This window comes from Pinus tabuliformis, chromosome J, assembly GCF_031772625.1.
Source record: "Pinus tabuliformis cultivar Carrire ecotype Pingquan chromosome J, CPIR1, whole genome shotgun sequence".
Classification (NCBI taxonomy): Eukaryota; Viridiplantae; Streptophyta; class Pinopsida; order Pinales; family Pinaceae; genus Pinus; species Pinus tabuliformis.
The window spans coordinates 408,274,624-408,296,747 of record NC_142295.1 but is presented as its reverse complement, the minus strand read 5'-3'; the positions used below and the strand labels follow the sequence as shown (position 1 = coordinate 408,296,747).

Sequence of the window (22,124 nt, the reverse complement as noted above, 5' to 3'; positions counted from 1 at the left end):
TACTCCTGCTTTTCTGCGCTTCATCGAAGACCTTGTTTGCGATTTCATGATGAAAAGGGGTATATTTTATCATCCATAAATGCAGTGCCACTCCATTGCTTTGTGTTTTGTTGTTTCAGCGCATGACACGAAGCATCATATATATCAGTATATTTGAAGACAATCAAAGTATGCGAGACGCGAACATTATGCTTCTGCCTGCCATCGTGTGAGGACAGCCGCCTACGAGCTCGCGTGCGAGCGACTCGCCATCCATTTTGGTGAGTGACAACGGCAGGTTTTGAATTTACAATTAACATTTGATGTTATTCTACAGTCAAAGTCATTGTCCAGTCAAGAATCCCTATGCTCTAGGAATGATAAATCCCACATAAGGTGTAATTCTTTTCTTTTCGAAACGCTTTGATTTAAAAATAAAAAATTTCTTTGTGATTAAGGCCGGAAAATACTTGATATTAACCAATTATCGATTCGTTGCACGTGGACGAGGCTTTTGTACACTTGTGGCCAACGAAGTCCAGCTGGAGCCTACACAGACACACAACTATGCACAACTATGACGGATTGAGGAAATTGCGAGGCAGCATCTACTTCACACCACCTATGCACTGCCACCATCAATCCTCGCTGTCCATCGTTCCCAGTTCCGTCTCTATCTCTATCTCATCTCTAGGGGGCCGCCGCTTCCTCATCCTCTATTTAAATCTCTCATCTCATCTAATTTTACATACCACATCTTCTTCCTTCTTACTGCAACTCCTTCCTCCATCGTCGTTCTTAACGTATCTGGATCGATTATTTGGCTCTATCACTCTCAATTGCTGTCTCTTTCTCTGTCTGCCAACCTGGAAATGGCTGGTCTATGCCCTCACAAGGTTGCCAAATTCTTCTACATATTGATCTCCTCTATGATTGTTGCAAACATATCAATGCCATTGTCGGCAACTGCTCATGCTATTCGGCCAGCAGGGCATTCCAGGAAGTTGGGCAGTTTGGTGGAACAGCCAGAGGTGATATTGACATATCACAATGGTCCGTTGCTCACGACTAAGCCAGGCTCCCTGAATGTCCATTTGATTTGGTATGGGAAATTCAGCCCTGCTCAGCGTTCCATTGTGGGGGACTTTTTGCAGTCTCTCTCTCGGAGTAGAAGCAAATAAGCTCTCTGTGTCTGCTTGGTGGGATACCACCCACAACTACAACAACAAGGCTAAGGCCAAGGGCAAGCTCTCCAGCACCGCCACCACCACCAGTAATAGCATTGCAATGCTGGGAAAGCAGTTGGTGGAGAAAGACTATTCCCTTGGCAAGTCACTCAAGAGAGCCGACATCGCTGCTCTGGTTAAAGGTGCCATCAACTCAGGAGCTGTGCCTCTACTGGACAATAATGCTGTGTACTTGGTGCTTACCTCCAAGGATGTTACCGTGGAGGGGTTCTGCATGAGTTCCTGCGGTTTCCATGACAGCCTCAACCCATTCTCCGACCAGAAATCAACTAAAAGAAGAATGATGGGGAAGGAGGAGAAGCATCAACAGTTCATCCCATACGCATGGGTTGGGAACCCTGCGAATCAGTGCCCTGGACAGTGCGCGTGGCCCTTCCATCAGCCAATCTACGGACCCTAGACTCCTCCCCTGGTGGCACCAAATTGTTGGAATGTTAATTCCAACTGCAGGTTGCAGGCTGCAGGCAGACGTGGGCAGCAACGGATGCCGACTCAGCAAGCACAATGATGGGAGCACAAAACCGTTCAGCATACCCGCCTGAAACTTCTCGGACCAGCTTTCCGACAAAGGAATAATCCGGCAATTGAACCCATGGACTGTGGTGGCGCCACCTGTTTCTCACCTGACATCAGCCAATGTAATTTTCTCGGGTGCTAAAGCTCAGCATTAAAGTGGCTTCCGATATTCATCACAGTCGTCCGATCTGGTTGCGTGTTGTCAGCCGTCGATCTCTGAAGGTGCATACGGGCCTGCGTCAAATCAATTTTTGCGTGGAGTAAACGACTCATAGGTTGACCGCCGTAGGTGATGAAGTTAATGGAGTTAAATGTCTTTATATAGATTTGGTGAAGTCTTTTAAATGGTTATGGGCACATACGTTTTATATGTTTTTTATATATGTTTTATATATGTTGTAAAAAAAATCTATGTGCCGTAGTTTTAGAGTGTAGTCCCTTTGTGCAGCAGTTTTATGTATTGTGCCTGCGCACGGTGGAAGTGTGGTGGCTGTGTCCGTTATTGCTTTGGTATGTATGGAACCTGCTCACGATATGTGTGTAGTGTTGTGCCTGCGTGCCTTGTAATTTTTTTTTGTGGATTTTGTATGTAATGTTTTGAACGCACAGCAGTGCGGGATATCATAGATATGTATTAAACGCACAGCAGTGCGTGATGAGTTTAAGAATAGGGATATAATGTTATGTCTGCCATTGAAAAAGCAGAGGTTGTTCATGGAAATGTATTGAACGCACAGCAGTGCGAGAAGTTAAAGAAAACAGGGATGTAATGGTTTTATTCGCCATTGTAAAGCATAGGAGCAGCAAGAAATGTTGTTGTAATACCCACAGCAGTGGAAGACCAGAAATGAGGAGACAGAGTTTCTCTAGTGAATCTCTCTCTGCGCAGAGGATGAAGTGTGTAACAGTTTTTGTTTTTAAGCAATAGAAGTATTTTATGGCTGTGAAATGGACTGTTTTGAGTCATTTTGTTTTTAATAGCTTCGCTGTGCAAAGGTCCTGGAAAGGTAGAAACAGAGCATTGCCTCTGTGGTGTTTATTTGTTTGGTTTTGGTATTTCTCCATTCAAAAATACCCAACAGTGGTATCAGAGCTAGTCCAGGCTCTTTGAAGACTCAAAGAAGCTGAAGGAAGGTGTTGTCGCAGCAGTGAAACCTCTCCAGCAGTGTGAAGACTCAACCAAAAGAGTTAAGGTATTTTTCAAAGCTTTCCTTTGTGTTACTGTTGAAGGAACAGTCACTGATTTAAAAGAAAAACAGTCAAGTATTTGAAGCCTAGATAAGAATGGCAAGGTCAAAGAAGAAAGCCTCCAAGCCTGCTAAAAATGTGTCTCCCTTCTCTACTAAACTAGAAGGCAATCCATTAGAATACATTCTATTTGAAACCCCAAAGTTTGATGGAAACTTTGATGTATGGGAAATAAAGATGAGGGCTTTCCTAATGTTTGAGGGGATTGAAGTCTGGGAGTCAGTGATTGATGACAGCAAGAAGGATAAAGAATCCATGGAGTATGATGCACAAGCAGCAAAGACTATCTTGGATGGACTGCCTGATTCTGTGAAGAGGAATCTAGGAAAATATACATCAGCAAAAGATATATGGGACAGACTGCATGACCTTCATGCAAAGGGAGCACTGACCATGACAATGAGTCAAGAAGAACCCATCATAGAAGCTGAGAATGAAAAGCTTGACCTCATCAAGCTTCAAGTAAAAGAAAGGGATGAAGAGCTTACCAAGCTTAAGAAGGAGCTTGACCAATGCAAGAGGAAACATCATGAAGAAGTCATATCCATGACAAATCAGCTGAACAAAGCAAAGAAGCAGGAAGATGCCTTGACAAGTCAACTTGAAGAAAGACAAAAGAGAGTGAATAAGCTTGTGGAAGAGATTGGACAGTACAAGGTAGAGGTCTCCTCCCTTAAGTCTGAACTACAAGAAGCCAGGAAGCAGGCACAAGAAGCTGAAAAGAACATGGAGAGCAGTCAAGCAGAAATCTCCAAAATGAAGACAGACATCATCTCTCTTAAAATAGCAGCAGCTGAAGCTACTCGTAGCAAGGAAGAAACTGAGGGACAACTAGCAAAGAAGAATAATGAGTGTGAAAGATTGGAAGAAGAGATTATTCTCCTCAAGAAAAAGGTTGAAGGAATGAACAAAATCATGAAGAGCTCTCAAGCCTTGGATGACATGCTCAGCTATCACAGATCCCCATCTGATAAATCAGGACTTGGGTATGTAGGTGAACCCTCAAACAAGGATGAGGATGCTTTAAGCAAAGGAGATGTGAAGAAGCCAGAAAGAAGTTGTGAAGCTCCTAGTTCCAGCAAAGGCAAGGAGAAAAATGAAGGCTGCAATAGAAGAAATCCTCCTCCAAGTAGAAAATCAGCTTCAAGAAGAAATGTAGCTGATGTCAAAGAGGTAAGAGGCAATGGTCATCAACATAGGATTTGAAGGCAGCAAGGCTTCAGAAGTGCATCAAGAAAACCTCCATCTTCCAGGTACCAAATTTCATTTTATGGTTATTGTTATGCTTGCTCAAACTTTGGTCATATGGCAAAAGACTGTAGAGCATTTCATGGAGATAGATGTTGTGGTCCCCGACAATCTCCAAGAAATAATTTCACAAGTAGAAATCATGAATTCTTATTCATGAATAAAGTTGAATGCTTCAAGTGTCATAACATTGGGCATATGGCACATGACTGTAACTTAAGATGGGCTCTTACACAAGCTAGACCCATGCAAAAGAAGAAAGTTACACAAGTATGGAGAAGGAAGGAAAGGCAATCTGAAAACCCCTTGAACTCCCCAGTGGATCTAAATTTGTTTTGAGAAGAGTCTGCCAAAAGAAGACAAGCACACATTAAAGGGGAGCTTGTAATTTTTTGTTGCTGAACTGTCTTAACAGTCACTCTTTGATGAAGACCTTTTATAAGGGAAAAATATAAAGTTAAATCTGCCATAAAAGCAGAGAAGAAAAAGGGGCAGCACTCAAATGTAAAGTGCAACGGCGCAATAAGAAAAGTATACAAAGCATGGAAACCCTCACAGCAGTGGGAAGACAGAACATAAAACAGCAGTTTGGAAATTTTTTTTGGAGCACATGGATTAGAGTGAACAGCAGTTTCAAATTTTTTTTGTGGTGCACATGCATTGAAATGGATAAAAATGCATTGAAATGCATTGAAATGGAAGGTATTTTCCTTCTATGTAATGTGATAGAACATACTCACAGCAGAGTGAGTATAATACACAGCAGATGGAAATGTTTTGTATTGGGAATGAAAATGCAAACCAGTGAGAAGAAAATGAGAAGAAGGCAAAACGCAGCAGCGTGAAGAAAAGTTTTCCCATTGTGAAGAAGGGAAGCACGCATAAGTGCACAAGTAAAGAACTCTCACACAACAGTGTGAATGTGAGAAAGGAAAGGCACAGCAATGCACATGTAAGAATTTTTTTATTAACGCACAACAATGCAGAGTTTGCAAAGAAATGTAAGTGAAGTGCAGCAACACAACAGCAAGTGTAGACACAGCAGTGTGGGGTAGACGCAGTAAAGAAGATGGCACAACAGTGCAGCAGAGAACATACAACAGCATAAAAGAACAATGTAATGAGTTTGCACACACAACAGTGCAATGATTGTTTGTTTTTGAAACTGCATGTAAAGCAGTGTCTGTTTGTAATCCCTCTATTAAAGAGGAAGGTGTTTTTCAGCACAGTGTCATGGTGAATCCCTCAGTCAAGAGGAAGATTCTTTTCAGCATAGTGTGGTAAATCCCTCTATCAAGAGGATGATGCTTTTCAGCATAGTCACAGGTGAATCCCTCTGTCAAGAGGAAGGTGCTCTTCAGCACATTGTTATGGTGAATCCCTCTGTCATGAGGAAGGTGCTCTTAAGCACAGTTTCAGGTTAATCCCTTTATTAAGAGGAAGACTATTTTGTTGTGTGTGGAACTGCATCAGAAGCAGTTGGTGAATCCCTCTATGTGAGGAAGATGTCTTTGTAACAGCAGTTAAGTGTTTGGGTATGTTTGAATGCCCAGCAGTTGAAATTAAAGGGGAGTGTTGGAATGTTAATTCCAACTGCAGGTTGCAGGCTGGAGGCAGACGTGGGCAGCAACGGATGCCGACTCAGCAAGCACAATGATGGGAGCACAAAACCGTTCAGCATACCCGCCTGAAACTTCTCGGACCAGCTTTCCGACGAAGGAATAATCCGGTAATTGAACCCGATGGACTGTGGTGGCGCCACCTGTTTCTCACCTGACATCAGCCAACGTAATTTTCTCGGGTGCTAAACCTCAGCATTAAAGTGGCTTCCGATATTCATCACAGTCGTCCGATCTGGTTGCGTGTTGTCAGCCGTCGATCTCTGAAGGTGCATACGGGCCTGCGTCAAATCAATTTTTGCGTGGAGTAAACGACTCATAGGTTGACCGCCGTAGGTGATGAAGTTAATGGAGTTAAATGTCTTTACGTAGATTTGGTGAAGTCTTTTAAATGGTTATGGGCACATACGTTTTATATGTTTTTTATATATGTTTTATATATGTTGTAAAAAAAATCTATGTGCCGTAGTTTTAGAGTGTAGTCCCTTCGTGCAGCAGTTTTATGTATTGTGCCTGCGCACGGTGGAAGTGTGGTGGCTGCGTCCGTTATTGTTTTGGTATGTATGGAGCCTGCTCACGATATGTGTGTAGTGTTGTGCCTGCGCGCCTTGTAATTTTTTTTGTGGATTTTGTATGTAATGTTTTGAACGCACAACAGTGCGGGATATCATAGATATGTATGAAACGCACAGCAGTGCGTGATGAGTTTAAGAATAGGGATATAATGTTATGTCCGCCATTGAAAAAGCAGAGGTTGTTCATGGAAATGTATTGAACGCACAGCAGTGCGAGAAGTTAAAGAAAACAGGGATGTAATGGTTTTATTCGCCATTGTAAAGCATAGGAGCAGCAAGAAATGTTGTTGTAATACCCACAGCAGTGGAAGACCAGAAATGAGGAGACAGAGTTTCTCCAGTGAATCCCTCTCTGCGCAGAGGATGAAGTGTGTAACAGTTTTTGTTTTTAAGCAGTAGAAGTATTTTATGGCTATGAAATGGACTGTTTTGAGTCATTTTGTTTTTAATAGCTTCGCTGTGCAAAGGCCCTGGAAAGCTAGAAACAGAGCATTGCCTCTGTGGTGTTTATTTGTTTGGTTTTGGTATTTCTCCATTCAAAAATACCCAACACAAACGGCGATATGGGCATGGATGGAATGGTCATCAACATCGCCATCGTTCTGGCAGGGGCAGCCACTAATCCATTCAACACCGGCTACTTCCAGGGAGACGCTGCTGCACCTCTGGAGGTCGTCTCCGCGTGCCCGGGAATATATGGAAGAGGGGCATATCCTGGGTTCCCCGGGGAGCTTACAGTGGATGAAACGATGGGGGCAAGTTATAATGCCCATGGGCTCAATGGCCGCAAATTTCTGCTGCCCGCCATGTGGGATCCTGCGACCAGCTCTTGTAAGGCTCTACTGGTGTAAGCGATTCAGAGGATATCCACCCAACTGTTTTTGTTGGTGTCGTTGTCATTCTTTTATTCTTTCTCATTAAATCGACTTATCATTCTTTATACCATTTTTAATAAAAACAAACTTAATCTTTACTTGTTTTTCTTTCTATTTCGCTAAAAAAATTCCATGGAAGTTTCTGTTGAAGCTTTCTATTTCGCTTAAAAAATTCCATGCTGAAGCTGGTGAGCAGGTCATATCAGTGTCAGTTTTGGTGGGAAGGAAATTGGTTATTGTAGGTCAAATTCAAATAATCTACCGGATATTATTATACTCAGATTTGGTGGGCATATTCATAAGATGAATTCAATAAACTCCATATAACCATTAATGAGATAAACGATTCTACAATGGCCCGTTGTGGGGAACATTTGAAATTATTAAAGGTAGAAAATAAAGAAATTCTCTAAGTTTGTTATCTGTTCACAGGTACAAACAACCTTCTTCACTTTGACCTAAAACAAGTTACTAAAACAAGTAGGTTAACGAAATTTATGGCATTTCTCCTGCACAAATTCCCTATTCAAACTCGAATGACGAATTAAGGAAATATAATCCGAACCTTTGAGTATAACGGGTTTAACATGGTAAGAAGATGGGAAAACTTCCCTATATTATAGCAATGAAGTGAAAGGAAAAATGAATTCAGAGAAAAAACACAGGAAGTTCAATTTGAAGTTTTTTATCATTATAAATTTCAAAAGGATTATAATGGGGCTTCCAATTCTATTCCTTAGAAAAATGAAAAGAGATGTTGCTTCTAATTCTATTCATTAGAAAAATAAAAAAAGATTACATTATGCATGGTGTATTTGAATGAAATACATACAATGTTCAACGCTGACTATTACAAGAAAATAAATAAGAAGAAACAACTTTAGCTATCTCACAGAGTTGAAACCCAAAAATATAGAGTTGAAACTGTCTTAGAAGAACAACAAACATATCTCATAGAGTTGAAACCCAAAATACATAATTGACATTTTCATAGAAGAACAACAAACAGTGCCATAAAAGCCCACATACAGAAAACCCTAAGAGTCCACACAAAAGATCGCTTGCGGGAAAAACCGCAGGGAAGACCTCAAGCAGCATGAAAGCGGGCTCAAAGAAAACAAGACAAGCGAGACTCTTGGAAATAATAATCTCAACCACTACGTTAAACACGCTAACAACCATACTTGTTAGAAGTACTTGTGCAAGTTGTGATTTTGTTTGTAGGCGAAAGAACTGAAGTCACAACAGAAGTATAATGTTGACCATTCCGCAGAACAACAAAGAAGTTAAGACACTTAATGAAGTTGGTAAATAAATATGGGCAAGCATTCACTCGCCCACACTCCACAACACCTGCAAGTTCAAAAAACCAATTATTATGTAAAAGCGTCCATGTTGTGTATTAATTATTTGCTCTGTCATGTATTAATGTTGAATTTGTATGTTGAGATAAATATGAATGTAAAAGTCATTTGCATCGTTAGGCAAGTTAGAGAGAGCTAGAGAGGGTGAAAGTCTATGAGAGGAAAATCGTGGAGGAAATATTGGTGGGCACGTGAAAACCAGTTGGAGTTTTACAAACATTTACTCCACAACCCTTTTTGTTTTTTCTCAGTTTTGCCGTGATTTATTTCCCGTGTTTTATTAAGCCCCTGTGTAGTTGCGATTTCCTTGCCGCCACTGAAGTTGACTTCGTCGCAACCAAATTTTGAGCTAGACTTCTTTCCTCTACCCCGTAAAATTATTCTAACATGGTATCAGAGTGGGTTAAACTCTATTAGTGTAAAAACAATAGTTTTTACTAACAATTAAAAGTATTTTGAGGGCATATTGATTTTTAACATATTTACCAGCAAGTAGAAAGTTTTTTTTTAATAAGAAATGGCAACATCAAGGACAAGCTTGAATAATCCTCACATACCTCAGTTTAATAGCAAAATTTATGATTATTGGGCTATTACAATGAAGACCCTGTTTTCCTCTCAAGACATTTGGGATTTGGTGTAGAATGGTTTTCAAGAACTAACAGACGCAACAACATACAATGTCTTGTCTCAAGCAGAAATGGATTTGTTAAGGGACAACAAGAAGAAGGATGCAAAAGCCCTCTTCCACATTTTGCAAGCAATTCATGAAAGTGTTTTCCCAAGGGTTGCAGTAGCAACGAAGTCCAAGCAAGCATGGGATGCCCTCCAGACAACCTTCCAAGGCATGGCAAAATTCAAGACAACAAAACTGCAAATGTTGAGAAGAGATTTTGAAACACTTTTTATGAAAGAGTCTGAGAATGTAAACTCATTTTTTATAGACGTAATTGGGTTGGTTACTCAAATCAGGTCTCATGGTGAGACACTTGAAGAAAGGAGAATAGTTGAGAAAGTTTTGAGAAGTTTGCCAACAAGTTTTTATGCCATTGTTGTGGTCATAGAAGAGACAAAGGATCTCTCACAGTTCTCAATGGATGAGCTTCATGCATCACTGATTTTTCATGAACATAGACCAAATAGAGCAACAAGGTCCTCACTGGAGCATGCCTTCAAGACACAAGTTTCCTTTGGTAAAGGTTGAGGCAGAGGAAGATCATATGCTAGAGGAAGAGGAAGAAGCTCACGCAGAGGTAGAAGAAGTAGCCCTTCAAGCTCAATTGGAAGAGGCAACAATCAAAATCCAAGTCAAGGCCTAGGCCAAAATCAAGCACAAGGTCACAGGTATGATAAATCTCAAGTCCAATGTCATTACTGTAAGAAGTATGGTCATTATGAAAATGAATGTAGAAAGAAGCAATATGACATTAGTAACAAACCAAGTGTAAATTTTGCAAAAGAAGATCAAAACCATGATAACATGGTTTTAGCTTGTAATATAGCACAAGAAAAGCAAAGTGATATATGCTATCTAGATTCAGGGTGTAGTAACCACATTTCACATTCCAATCTAGATGAAAGTGTGAAATATGAAGTGACATTAGGGACTGATAACAAAGTCTCTGTCATGGGAAAAGGAAGAGTTAATATCTTAACAAAGAAGGGAAAGAAGAAGTACATCTCAGATGTTTAATTTTTCCCTGGCCTGAAGCATAACCTCATAAGCATTGGACAACTCATGCAAAAGGGCTACAATGTCTTCTTCAAAAATGATGTGTGCACAATTTTGGATAGGCCTCCAAGGAAACAACGGATTGCAAAGGTTCAGATGAAAAACAATAGAATGTTTCCCCTAAAGATAAGATCAGATTTGAAGGAAGAAGGTGCACAAGCACAACTATCAATGAACTCAGAAGAGGATGGAAGAAAAGAGGCAGTTGTCACACAAGTGAACTATCAAGCAGAGGTCAAAGATGAAAATTGGTTATGGCATTTGAGATTTGGACATCTCAACTTTGGAGGTTTCAATTTGCTGCATAGGAAAGGCATGGTAAAGGGTTTACCACTCATAGAAAAACCAGACAGCCTATGTGAAGGATGTATCATGGGCAAGCAACATAGAGAGACATTCCAATAGGAAAGTTAGTAAGGGAAAAGGCACCTTTGGAGATTGTCCACTCAGATTTATGTGGACCAATGTAGACACCATCAATTGGTGGTAGCCACTATTTATTGACCTTCATAGATGACTACACATGGAAGACATGGGTCTATCTCCTAAAACGGAAAAGTGAAGTGTTTGAGCGCTTTCGCCAATACAAGGCTCTTGTTGAGAAGCAAAGTGGACACTACATCAAAGTCCTTAGCACTGACGAAGGTGATGAATACATCTCAAATGATTTCCTTCGATTTTGCAGGGAGCATGGAATTCACAAGCAATTTACAACAAGATATACACCTCAGCAAGATGGTGTAGTGAAAAGGAAGAATAGGACCATTATGGAAATGGAAAGGAGTATGTTGAAGGAAAATAATTTTCCAAATGATTATTGGGCTGAAGCTATCGCTCACATGAGAGTCTTTGGATGTGTGGCGTATGCACATGTCCCAGATGAGTTGAGGAAGAATTTGGACAACAAGGGGGAGAAATGTATATTTGTTGGATACAGTGATGAATCCAAGGCATACAAACTCTACAATCCATTAACCAAGAAGGTCATAATCAATAGAGATGTGCAGTTCATAGAAGAGGAAGCATGGGATGGAAGTTTAGAGAAGACAGTGAATGTCAAAGCATGTATACCACATGAGAACAAAGAGGAATTGACGGCAGTAAGTAATTTCTCAACAGTGACTCCCTCTACACCTATTCAAGTGCAACAAAGCAGACATCAAGGAACAACATAAACAAATAATAGAACAGTGTCACGAAGTCAAGCGAGTGCTTCTCCAACCATGCCGCAAAGTGCAACACCAAGTGACATGTCAATCCCATCTTCAGAAAGCACAAGAAGACCAAAATTCATAAATTTAAATGAGATTTATGAGGAAGATGAGGTTTATAGCGACGTTGGTCTAAATTCATTATTTGCTTTGTTTTGTCATGTAGATCACCCAATCCATTTTGAAGATGCAGTCAAAGAAGAAAAATGGGTTGCAGCAGTGGAGGAAGAAATAGAAGCAATAAAAAAGGATGACACTTAGGAGTTAGTGGACTTGCCACAAGGAAAACAAGTCATTGGAGTGAAGTGGGTCTATAAGACCAAGAGCAATGTCAACGGTAAGATTGAAAGGCACAAAGAAAGGCTAGTTGTCAAAGGATACAAGTAGTGGCATGGAAGAGATTATTCAAATACGTTTGCGCCAATCACGAGGATGGAGATAGTGCATACGGTTGTAGCGATTGTCGTGCAACATAAATGGGAAGTGTATTAAATGGACGTAAAATCAGTGTTCTTAAATAGAGCGCTGAAAGAGGAAGTGTATGTTGTGCAACCACCTGGTTATAAGGTAGAAGGAAAAGAAGACAAAGTGTAGCAGTAGACGAAATCTCTTTATGGGCTGAAGTAAGCACCACGTGCATGGTACAACAGGATAGATGCCTACTTGTTGGACAATGGTTTTGACAAATGTGACAGAGATCCTACCCTCTACATCAAAGAGAGCGATGGTAAGATTCTTATTGTCGTCTTATATGTAGATGATTTTATTTTTACAGGCAGTGATGATTTCCTCATCGCTGATTTCAAACAAGTCATGAAGAATGAATTTGAAATGACTGACTTGGGGTTGTTAAGATATTTTTTGGGCATAGAAGTGAAGCAAACAGAAAATGGCATTTTTATTTCTCAAGCAAAGTATGTAGCAGACATTTTGGAGAGGTTTAAAATGCAGAACAATAAGCCTGCACCAACTCCAACTGTCATGGGGTTGAAGTTGAGAAAAGAAGATTGCAGCAGCAATGTCAATCCAACATTATACAAAACCATGATAGGCAGTTTGATGTATCTGACTGCCATTAGGCCAAATATAATATATGCAGTAAGGTTGGTGTCGAGGTTCATGGAGACACCTAAGGAGACACATTAGCAAGTAGCAAAAAGAATTCTAAGGTATGTCAATGGGACAAAACACTATGGCATTTGGTACACCACAACAAGTGACTTCAGGCTAGTTGGTTACACTGACAGTGATTAGGCAAGAAGTGTCGATCACAGAAAGAGCACGTCAGGATATGCTTTTAATTTGGGTTCTAGAACCGTTTCATGGGCTTCCAAGAAGCAGTCAATAGTTTCATTGTCAACAGCAGAAGCTGAATATGTCGCTACAACAGCAGTAGCATGTCAGGAAGTTTGGATGAGAAGGATGTTGAGGGATCTTCACCACGACCAAAAGGGAACGACAACTATTTTCTATGACAGCATATCCACAATTGCATTGTCAAAGACTTCAGTGTTTCACAAGAGGACCAAGCATATTAATGCTAAATATCATTTTATTAGTGATTTGATTAACAACGATGAAATTGTGTTGCATCCCTATAGGTCACAGGAACAGTTTGCTGATATTTTCACAAAGCCATTAGCATGTGAAAATTTTGTTTATCTCATAGATTGTTTGGGAATTGTCAATGGAGACAGTTGTTATTAAGGGGGAGTGTTGGAAATAATAATCCAAAACACCGTGTTAAACACCCTAACAACAACCATACTTGTCAGAAGTACTTTTGCAGGTTGCGATTTTTTTTGCAAGCGAAAGGACTGAAGTCAGAGCAGAAGTACAATGCTGACCATTCCGCAACATAGCAGAGAAGTTAAGGAACTTAATGAAGTTGGTCACTAAATATGGGCAAGCATTCACTCCGCAACTGTTGCCCACACTCCACAACCCCTGCAAGTTCAGAAAACCAATTACTATGTAAAATCGTCCATGTTGCGTATTAATTATTTACATTGTCATGTATTAATGTCAAATTTGTATGTTGAGATAAATATGAATATAAAAGTCATTTGCATTCTTGGGCAAGTTATAGAGAGTGAGAGAGGGTGAAAGTCTCTAAGGTAGCGAGGAGAAAATCATGGAGAAAATATTGGTGGGCGCGTGAAAACCAGTTTTACGGAGTTTTACAGAGATTTACTCTGCAACCCAGTCATGCATAAATCGTAGTAAGGTTTTTTTGTTTTTCACTTGGAGCTGCAGGCTCCATTTATCACGCGAATGTATTTTCCTATGTTTGAAATATAATAAAAAGTATGTTATGTTGTGATGTGGTATTAAACATTCATGAGTAAATTTACCACAACACTTTTTTCTTTTACTCGGTTTTTCTGCGAGTTATTCCCTGTTTTTTATTAAGCCCCTATGTAGTTGCTATTTCCTTGCTGCAACTGAAGTTGACTTCGCTACAACTGAATTTTGAGCTAGACTCCTCTCCTCTGCCCGTAAAATTTTTCTAACAAAGACGACTACGACATATGAAAGCAAACAACGAAGCAGCTACAAGGCAGACATGCGACAACAATGACAACACCAGCTAATAAGCCATTGGAAGAGTCCAATGCACCAAAACCAAATGTGGACCGCAACAGAACAAATCCCACCAAAGATCCACACAGCTAACGAGCCGAACGCACCAACGGATCGTAGATGGAAAAGGCGGCAAAAAACAGGTCCGAGCAAATTGGCTTACACAACACGAACCAAGGATCAAAATCTAAAGAAAATTTATATTCTTCAAATATCATAACTTCAAAAAAAATTCGAAGTATCATAAATTTTCACAACAAAATACAATGTAGATAGTTTCTCACTATTTTTTGTAGATAGTTTTTTACTATTTTTTTATGAATGCCATAGGCATAATTGACTATTTATATTGTTTAAATAAGATAATTACTACTGCATGAAGAGTTGGCTAAACATAAAGAGTCAGTTAATTGAGTGAAACCCACGGAAATTGAGTAACCCAAGATAAATTGAGTAGTCAGCGAGCAAGCCTCCGTTTAGCAGAGTAGTTATTGTTGGAGTCAATGTGTTTGAAAGTCAAAAGGCATAGTCACCTAGGCTTTAAAAGTCACGTGATATTTTATAAACTCATAAAGCGAAGTTGGTACGATTTTAAATATCTTCTCATGTGGTTCTATCATACTATTTTTTGAAAGAGTGATTATAAAGAGTTTCTTTTTATATAAAGATTTTTTATATATAAAGGATTTTTTATATTAAAAAATAATAAAGGGTTTTATTTTATAAAGGAAATTTTTGAAGAGGAGATTTTGTTTTTGAAAAAGAAGTTTTGCAAAGCTTATTAAGGGAGAAAATTTAAGGTTTTTTGAAGAGAATTTTTTTTAGAGAAAGATGGCTTTCTCAAATTTCAAGCCCCATATCCCACTGTTTACGGGGAAAGATTATGATGTATGGGCCATTAAGATGGCGACCACATTGTAGCCGAATGATGTTTGGGATTATGTCTTGTTTGAGTTTTCAGGACCTAAGAATGAAGCAGAAGATCAAGCTCTTAGTAATACAGAGAGGGAACAATTCAAGAAAAACAAAAAGAAGAATGCACAAGCGTTGCAGCTTATGCAAAAGGGAGTGGACCGAGCAATCTTCCAGAATATTATGATCACGTCTTCAACAAAGGTAGCATGGGATACTTTAGCGACAAACTATACAAGTATGGCCAAAGTCAATATTGTTAAGTTGTAGAATACTAGGAGAGATTTTGAAAGTCTGCAGATGAAGGAGACATAGGACATAGATTCTTTCATTAATCTGGTTATAACTATCGTAAATCAGTTAAAAATCTATGGTGAGGAAATTAAAGATCAAGCAGTGGTTGAGAAGGTCCTTAGATATTTTTCTGCCAAATTTGATGTTGTGGTAGCAAATATAGAAGAACCAAGGATTTGGCATCATCGATAGTTGATGAGCTGATGGGATCACTTCTATCGTATGAGGCAAGGATAAACAGAAATAAGGATTCCACTTTAGAGACCACTTTCAAAAGTCATGTTTCTATTTCAAGAGACAAAGGTCGAGGCAGAAGTAGAATGAAAGGAAGAGGATGAAGCATAAGATATGGTGGTCAGAGAGATGGTCAAGAAGATCATGAACAAGAAAGTGGAAGCAACTACAGAAGCTTCAACAATAACCAAAGAGTTGACAAATCAAAGGTGAGATGTTATTATTGCAATAAATTTGGTCACTATTCTCGTGATTGCAGGAAGAAATAGCTTATCAAGGGAACCAAAGAGCTAATGTCACTACAGAGAGTACTAACTCCACGTTCCTAGCTTGCCATACCATGCATGAACCTTCTGCTAGTGTGTGGTTGTTAGACAGTGATTGCAGTAACCACATGACAGACAACAAGGACTTGGTTGCAAATTTCGATCAATCTGTGAAAATAGAGGTAAAGTTGGGGGCTGACAAAACTGTGGAAGTATATGGCAAACGAGTGGTCAAAATTATGACCAAGTAGGGGGAGCGGAAGACAATCTCAGAGGTATATTATGTTCCTTGTATCAAACATAATTTGTTAAGTGTTGGCCAATTGACACAGAAAGGATACAGAGTTATCTTTCAAGGTCACGAATTTGTTATATATGACAAGCCCCAAAGCAAGCAACTTATAGAAAAGGTGCAGATGACGAGGAACATACTCTTTCCTCTAATTATGAATTACAGTGGTCACGTGAGTTCTTTTATAGTTGCATTTTCTGATGATATTTGGTTATGGCACTTTCGATTTGGACACTTGCACTTTTTTGGTTTAAGATTGTTGCAGCAGAAACAAATCGTCGGAGGATTACCTCCCATCAAAGAACTTGCTAGTACTTGTGAGTGTTGCATCTTGGGAAAGAAACACCATGAAAGTTTTCCAAAAGGAGTTGCATACAGAGCAAAGCAACCTCTTGAGATAGTGCATATAGACTTGTGTGGACCTATGAGGACACAGTCAATTGGTGGAAGTTGTTACTTCCTCACTTTCATTGATGATTATAGTAGAAAGACTTAGTTTTACTTCTTGAAGAAGAAGTCTGAAACTTTTGCAAAGTTCAAAGGATTCAAAGCCTTAGCAGAGAACCAAAGTGATCGACAGATCAAGGTACTGAGGTTAGATCGTGGTGGAGAATATGACTCAAATGAATTCCATGATTACTTCAAACAACATGGGATCAGAAGACAGTTTACAACCAGGTACACACCGCAACAGAATGGTTTAGCAGAGAGAAAGAACAAGACAATTATGAACATTGTAAGAAGCACATTGAAAGGTAGAAACATGTCTAATGAGTATTGGGCAGAAGCAGTTTCATGTGCTATTTATGTGATCAACGGATCTCCTACAAAGAGTGTGATGAACAGAGTACTAGAACAAGCATGGTCAAGCATGTATTACAGCATATCTCATTTCAGAGTATTTTCATGTGTAGCTTATGCACATGTGCCTAAGGAGCGAAGAGGCAAATTGGATGATGAAAGTCAAAATGCATATCTACTAGTTATAGTGAGCAATCAAAAGCTTACAAATTGTATAACCCTATCACAAAGAAGACCATAATTGGCAGAGAAGTTGTGTTCAAAGAACAAGAGTTATGGAATGGAACTGTAGACAAAACATTTGATGCACAAGTGCCACTGATTGAAGATGATGATTTAGGAGAAAAGGAGCAACACGAATCACAGGTGAAGACACCAAACAAAGACACACCAACAAGGACTCCAAGTTTTTCAGAGTAGCGTGGATCTTCAAGCAGATCAATAGATCAAGATTCTCCCAGCAATCAATCAGGTGATCAATCAAGCAATGCAAGTAGAGATGAAAATTGTGTGCAAGCCATGGATGAAGAAATTGAAGTTATTGAAAAGAAAGATACATGGGATTTGGTTGATTCACGAAAGGACAAAAATCTCATTGGTGTGAAGTGGGTGTACAAGACAAAGTTGAATGAGAAAGGTGAAGTTGATAGATTTAAAGCAAGACTTGTAGCAAAAGGATTCTCGAAGCAACCAGGAATAGACTTTGGAGAAACGTTTTCTCGGGTAGCCAGATTGGATACCGTAAGATCAGTTCTAGCCACAACAACTCAGAACAAGTGGAAAGTATATCAGATGGATGTGAAATCAACCTTCTTGAACGTAATTCTAGAAGAAGAAATTTATGTGCAACAGCCTCCAGGATATGAAGTTGAGAGTAATGAAGAGAAAGTTTACAGGTTGAGGAAATTGGACTGAAGAAAGTGCCTAGAGCTTGGTATAGAAGAATTGACAGCTACATGGTCAAGAATGGATTTTGCAAAAGCAACATTGAGCCTACCTTGCACACAAAGGTAAATGAGGATGGACAAATTTTGATTGTTTTCTTATATTTTATGTTTTCTTATATGTTGATGACATGATTTTTACAGGTGATTTTGAGATAAATGGATTTAAAGCAGCCATGATGAAAGAATTTGAGATGACAAATCTTGGTCTCATGAAATATTTTCTTGGCATAGAAGTTGAGAAATGTGAAAAAGGAATTTTTATTTGTCAAAATAAATATGCCAAAGATTTATTGAAAAGCTTCAGGATGGAAAATTGCAAATCCGTCCCTACAACAGTTGAAACAGGTACAAAGTTAAGCAAGGATGACGAAGGATTAGATGTCAATCCAACTTTATTCAAATGATTGGTTGGTAGCCTCATGTATCTCATGGCTACAAGACCAGATATCATGCAAGGAGTGAGCTTGATTTCCATATTTATGGAGACTCCAAAAGACACACATTAGAGTGTAGGAAAAAGAATTCTGAGATACATAGCAGGAACTAGAGATTGTGGCATAATGTATGCAAGAACATAAAATAAGGATTTGATTGGATACACAGATAGTGATTTTGCAGGCAGTTTGGATGATAGGAAGAGCACTTCTAGTTATGTGTTCCACCTTGGTTCAGGTGTGATTTCATGGGCATCTAAGAAGTAGCCCATTGTGACACTTTCGTCAGCAGAAGCAGAATATGTAGCAACAACATCAACAACATGTCAAGCAGTTTGGTTAAGAAGAGTATTTGATGGACTCAAGTAGAAACAACAAGGATCAACAACAATATATTGTGACAACACCTCAGCGATTGCACTATCCAAGAATAGTGTGTTTCATCAAAAGAGCAAGCATATTGATACTAGATATCACTTTATTAGAGAACTTGTGAGCAATGGAGAAGTTCACTTGAAGCCTTGTAAATCTAGTGATCAATTGGCTGATATATTTACTAAGTCATTAGCACAAGATGTGTTTGAGTTTCATAGAAGAAACTTGGGTGTTGTAAGCTTAGCTGAGACATAGACCAGCAGGCATGTTTGAGTTGTCATGAGTCATGTTTTAGTTTACCAGTGGTAATTAAGCAGGAGTGTTAAAATAAGATAATTACTCCTGCATGAGGAGTTGGCTAAACATAAAGAGCCAGTTAACTGGGTGATTGGGTGATTGAGCGTTTGAGTGTTGAGTCAAGTCAAGTTAATTGATAGAAGAATTTTAGTGTGTGATTGCATGTGGTTGCATGTCAAGATATTTTTGGCAAGTCGCTAGTTGGAAAATGATAAATACCCTTCCCTAGATTCATTGTAAGTATCATGTTTTTGTGCTCAATATGTGTGAATTCATGCTTTGTCTCCTCTGTCGTTCCAACATATATAAAAAATAGTTGCATTGGGAAACTATCCAGTTGATATTTTATTGTAAAGAAATTTATAATTAGAAATTCATAATTATATTGATTTTCTAAAAAAAAAATTCAAAATATTTTAAAAAGTAAAATATTAATAATTATAATTTTTCTATATTTCTATAATTTTAATCAAATCTTATTTATGGCTTTATTGATTTAAGGAATAAAATTTTAAAAAATATTCTAAATACTAATTTCATATATATAACTTATGGAACCAATATTTCCAAATATTTAGATTATTTACTACCTTAATTTACTACCATAAGAGTACGTGAAAATACCCATTACAGTACCATCTTTAACAGAGGATTCATGCACGCATAAATACATACATGAGTATACATGGATTTTGACGGAGCGTGCACATATGTTGTGGCTTTGCTCCACCTCCGCATATACATATACGCTACAATGCAATACAATGTATGTATGTGCATTTAAATTGTCAAATTTGAATTTGAAAACCTGCGAATTCAAATTTTAAAATTTGAAATTGGTATGAGGTCGACATTTTTTATTCGTCTTTTCTCTGTGCTGTGAGCAATGAGGCTGTTTGCTGAGAGATCCATGTGGTGTCAGTCTAGAGGTCATTGATACGCCATTTCCTGGCCCTTTTCCATTAAATAAACTGCACCACTATAATATGAGAGCCCCAATGTCATTCATTAACTTGAAGGCTCTCAGTGCCATTCGATTAATTTTTGCTTCCCTTCTACACATATCACTGATAGTTTTCAAACGCTGTAAAAGAAGAAGGTATGTCACTACTCTAACTTTGTTCAATCAGAATCATCGATTTAGAAATTTTGCAATCATGAATTATCGAAACGACTCACTGAAGATGATAGCCCTGCATGTGTTATATTTGTAGGAAATTGTGTTGAAAGCAGCAATCAAGGATGAGAAAAGCAAGAGAAGGGCCATGAGATTTGTTGCGGATGTTGAAGGTAACTACCAATCCAATATTTATCCATTGCAATTCTCATTACATAGAATTGGGTTTTCAGTAGTGATATGATATTTGATTGCAGGCATAGATTTTGTTGCAGTTGATATCGAGAAGATGGAGATAACAATGATTGAAGAAGCAAATCCTGTGGTTCTGGCAAAGAAACTAATGAAACTCAGATTCACAGAGCTGTTGAGCGTGGGTCTTGCCAAAGAAGAGAAGGCGGCTACAGAGACTCCGAAAGTTGTGTATTATCATCAAGTGAATCCCCAATATGGTACAGGGCTTATGAAGGATACTCATCATACACTGTCATGAGAGGTGAGGATCCCAACGGATGCACCATTTTTTAGATTTATCTCTTCCTCTTTTTCTTTATGGTGGGAAGTATGAACACGGGGGAGACAAATGGTGGTCTCAAGGGAATTTTAGGAGATGATGTAAGTTGTTTCTGATGTTGCAACAATTGGGAACTAGTTGCTTTTAAAGGTAATGAGGCAATGGGGGATTACTTAACTTCATTAAATGTACAGATGTATGTACTAGGTCTGCAATTATTTATTGCAAATAACATCACCAAAGGATGTTCAGTGGTTAGTTGGAGGAGACGATGTAAGCTGTTTCTGATGCTGCAACAGCTCAAAACTAGTTGCTTTCAAAGGTAATGGGGAAATGGGGGATTACTTACCTTCATTAAATGTACAGATGTATGTACTATGCCTGCAATTATTTATTGCAGTTAACATCAACATGGGATGTTCAATGGCTAGTTGAAGGGAAGTGTGGGATAACAATTGACAAAGTTCCAGAAATAGATTCTGGTGCGAATCACTGTGTTGTTTATATTAGAAATTGCAATTACTCATTCATGCAAGTGTTAGCTAACTTTAAGAGAGTTAGTTAACTGAGTAAGTTGAGTAAGTTCCAGTTAAGTTATATTTTGAAAAAAATTGGATTTAAAGTAAGGAAAGTTTTAAAATGTTTAAAAATGTTTAAAAAAATTAATTCCAAAGGATATTTTTTAAAAAATAAAGTCACATGGTCAAGCTTTAAAAGTTTGTTGTTTCAAAGTTATAAAAAGAGTCAAGTGGGATTTGATTTGGTATATTAAAAAACCAAAGGTGCATGTTATAAAGTTTTTATATAAGGAGTTATAAAGGGTTTTGAAGCATAAAGGGTTTGAAAAAGCATTTTATTAAATATTATAAAAAGGTTTTATTGATTAGAAAATTTAGAGCCTTAAAGTCTGGTAGTTTGCAAAATTATTTTGGTGTTTTGTTAAACATGACAGTTTTTTGGGTGAAGATTGTGTCTTATGAGGGCGCATGTTAAAAATCATATTTTTTTAGGGGAAGATATGGAAGATAGCCTTATGCAATTAGGAAATCAGCTATAAGACAGAGGAAAGACAACAGTCATGGGTTGCAAAGCGCAATTGAAGAAGACTAAGAAAAGGAAACGAAAAGAAGAGGCAAAGGTTGTTGCCCTGTTTTAAGAGGTTTGGGTCGTGATTGAGGAACTGAGAAGTTTAGCAGACGACAAAGAAGAAATTGTGGTTGATTGGTGTAGCATGTATCTGCCACCACCTTCTATGTTTAATGATGCCCTAGCTTTAAGTTTCATTCAACAAGAAGTGGATGAAACAGTTATGTGCAAGGTAGAAAAACTACAACTTCCAAGGAAGCATGAAAAATCTTGGAAGAAGAATTTGGTGCATGGGGGAGTGACATGTAGCAGCAGGTTATGTCATAGGCAGAGAATTCAACTTCATATCTGAGAGTAG

The 22,124-nt window shown here is 38.6% G+C and overlaps 2 pseudogenes; both read left to right on the top strand.

Moving 5' to 3' along the window:
* Positions 1-739: 739 nt before the first annotated feature.
* On the top strand, positions 740-7,389 carry LOC149227559 (protein PHOSPHATE-INDUCED 1-like; annotated as a pseudogene).
* A 12,345-nt stretch (positions 7,390-19,734) lies between these two features.
* Positions 19,735-20,694, top strand: LOC149227558 (heavy metal-associated isoprenylated plant protein 12-like; annotated as a pseudogene).
* Positions 20,695-22,124: the final 1,430 nt, after the last annotated feature.